Here is a 3,688-nt window from a genome sequence, read left to right as displayed (position 1 = left end):
AGTTAGGACAATACCATTGAAGCCAAGTGTCACCAAGAGAGTTTGGGAAGACCCAGCTCAGGTTCCACCTGGACAGGATGATTTTCTAGATATCCTAGCTAAAAGAGCATTGATTGAGAATATGGCAAGCTGTCTCTTCTTCCCTGCAACAAAGAGAACACATGTTAGGAAAAATGATGCCTCTTTTATGAAGATTATCCAGGGTTAATATCTTATTTTGGATGAAAATCCAAAAGAAGATGTTGACTTTGGGAACTAAGTTCTTATTCCATACTTTAGCCCAAATGGGAGTAGCTTCCACCGGGACATTATGAATAGCCACAGCAGAGGAAACAGAGTATTTCCCATCCAAATTTTTCTCCCATATTAGAATGTCATCTTTGTTTTCTCTTAGGATTTTAGCAGAAAGAGCAATCTGAAGGAACTTGAGATCCGGGCACTGCTGGAAAAAGTCAATCCAGTCCCCATTTATCCAGTAATCTCTTACCATTTCACCATACCTACATTTGAAACTATCTTTCCAATCTTTGATGATAGGGATTTCCTCCAGAGGTTTATCCAAGATCCATCTATCTTCCCAAAATCTTATTTTCCTCCCTTCCCCAAGGTTCCAGGTTCTACCACTAGCAGCCCAGCCTTTAGCAAATTGCACTGCATTCCAAATGGTAGAACCGTCAACAGAAAAAGAGTTGTAAAAGAATTCTTCCTCAGAAGGTTGCATATAGAGATATTTGTTTTTCCAAATAGATTTCCATATTCTTTCCTCCCATTTCAATCTCCAAATTTGCTTGGCTAATAAAGCTTTATTCATAGAAGTAATGTTCCTTAAGCCCAGCCCACCTGAGGCCTTAGGGGAACAAATGTTATTCCAGGCTATTAGGGGGGTTCTGTTTTTAACTTCCACACCCAACCAAAGGAACTTTTTTTGGATTCTTTCAATAGCTTCTGCAAACTTTGAGGGGATTTTGAACAAGCTAAGAGCATACACAGGAAGATTTTGGAGAGTGGCTTTGAGCAGAGTGACTTTACCAGCTTGACTAAGAACAACCCTTTTCTAGCTAGCAAGTTTCAAGTTGAGTCTGTAAATAAGCTTATTCCAGAAGGAATCCTCAGGCTGGAGACAAAGAGGAAGCCCCAAATAGGTAGAGGGAAACTCAGATATGTTACAGCCAAGATATACACAATCCACAAGTTCAATTTTAAAATAAAAAACTTGGGTTTATTTTTTTTTTTTTTAACCACTTAATTTTTGAAATTTTGCTGAAAAATTGAACATGTAAATGAAAACTTGAACTATAAAAATTAAAGAGTTCTCAGATCTAAAACAATTGGTCCAATTTAGACAAATCACAAGCTCAATTTTGAATCTAAAAAATTAGGTTTTTTATAAATTTAACCTCTAAATTTTTTAAAATTGCAAGGAAATTAAACTTGTAATTGAAAATTTGAGTTGTAAATTGCATAACACTCAAAGCTGAAAATGAAAATCAAAAGTAAGGATTATTTCATGTCGGGTTCACCAAAATGTAAAGTGGAAAATTTTGAGCTTAACAAAGTTCACCACATGGAAGGGAGAAATTACTGAGTCAAATTTCACTTGGAGGACTTTACATTCAAAAGAGGGATGGGGGGGGAATCCACTAGATTTAGTTTCTAATCAGATTAGGACTGAATATTAAGTAGATTGTCTAAATTGAGATGTGTTTGACCTTCTTTTGTAAGTCGACTAGTTGAATTGAGACTAAATGCAAGAAATGAAGCCAAATCTAAGAAAATAGTGAGTTGTAGAGTCAAGATTTCATCATGCACTTGGATATAAGAAGTACAAAATGATTCAGAGCTACTCTGTGAAAACTGTGAAAAGTAGCAGGGACTATGTGTAGGGACCAGGGCACCCCCTCTTGGTCCTCTGAGATTTTCAAGCCAAAAATGGTTTTTCTGTCTTTGTGTTTGAAGCTTATTCCAAGAGTTACAACTGCATTCCTATTTTTCTACACACAAAAGAAAAGGGAAATGTGTTGGGAATAGGGGCTTGCCTTTATGTCAAACCCTAGTTTTGGAATTAAACAAGTGGTTGCAATAATGTAATTGAAATGACTGAAAGTAGAAATCCTCTTCTTTGAGGGGATGTTTAATTGAGTGAAAATGAAATGCTTATACCTCCTTGTGAAGTTTTGATTGCCTCCTCATGGAATTAGGACTTTATGAATTAGAATGATGATCTCTTCTTCAATGCTTGAAATCTTGACTCTATTGCTGCTCCAAAGCTTGAAGGAAGACTGAAAATGCTCAATTACTCTTGAATGCTTGATTGCTTGATCTTTTTGATTCTTGAAGACCTCTTGTGTGTGCATCCTCTCTCTTCAAATGAGAGGGGAAATCCCTTGTATATACCTGCCTATCAGATTAACTAACTAATTTTTTGACATGAGCCGACATGGAAGGGTTTTTCCCACTCAAATTTGAGATGCGTTAGGGGGTCCAAAATAGGTCCCCATTAAAGAGGACAGGGCCTCCATGCCTTAGTCCTACTGAGGACCAAGGTGCCATGCCCTAGTCCTACCCTATTTTGGGGAAAGATCAAGGTGGCATGTGAAGTGCACTTTGAGTTAGATGATGTTTTTGACATGCATGAGCATAATCAGGTCTTCGATTAGGCCAAGGGGTGAAAACACTAAGGCGAAGACCCAAATGTGATCAAAAATTGCAAAGGGTGAAATTTTAGGATGCTACAAATGTTGGCATTGTGTTGTCATTGATGTCAACCAGTATACGATAGTAACCGGTATGGGAGATTGATGAGAAGTGTTGTCAGTGATGTCAACTAGCATAGTAGGTTACCGGTAAGGAAGAGAAGGTCATTCAACATAATGATCATTGGAATCACTGGTAGACAAGTTAGTGTTGATTTGTGTTGAATACATGGACTGAAGACTGTTATGGTATAACAACCAATAAGTGGTATGTTGGCAGTGCATAGTTAACAATTGAAAAGTGGATCTGTAGGGTGAGCTAATGTAGAAGTGCCAACCAATATGATGTGTGGATGTGAAAGAACAAGACTCTCACCGAATAAAGTTGCAGTCACTGAATGAAGAAGATATCACAAGTTGATGAGAAGACTCGCAGAGAGTGTGCCCAACTGGATAATATGTGCCTATTTGAAGACATGTCTTCTCAAATTGGGAAGCCATATTGGTGCAATATCGGATGCAGATGACAAGGATCCACTCCCACTAGTAAGTGGATCTTATCTCCTATTATGCATGAAATGCATCATAGTCCTCTAAGATAAGACAAAAGAGCATATGGAAGATGATTGAAGGCTCATACCATATCAACTGGTGAAACACTAAGTTACCTTAAAAGCATGAGATTAAAGATATGCACTGGATCAGCCAGGTAGACATGATGAGTTTCCCGTACTAAGAAGGAAGGATGTGTTTGTCACTTTGACAAACCAGTTGATAGAAGAACTATTCAAATGATGAAGAAGCCAAGGTTGAGAAATTGCAGACAGAGAGTGCAACCAGATTGAAGATGGAGTTTGTTGAAGGATGGTGACATGGTGTCATCAAGGTGGGTGTCGGTAAGTATGTCCACCGGTAAAGCTGACAAGGTGCAGAAGTGGAAGGCTCCCATCTATTGAAGATGTGAATGAGGTAGATTGGCAAGAGTACTGACTAGT

Source organism: Cryptomeria japonica, chromosome 4 (assembly GCF_030272615.1).
Source record: "Cryptomeria japonica chromosome 4, Sugi_1.0, whole genome shotgun sequence".
Lineage (NCBI taxonomy): Eukaryota > Viridiplantae > Streptophyta > Pinopsida > Cupressales > Cupressaceae > Cryptomeria > Cryptomeria japonica.
Note: the sequence above shows the minus strand (reverse complement) of the source record.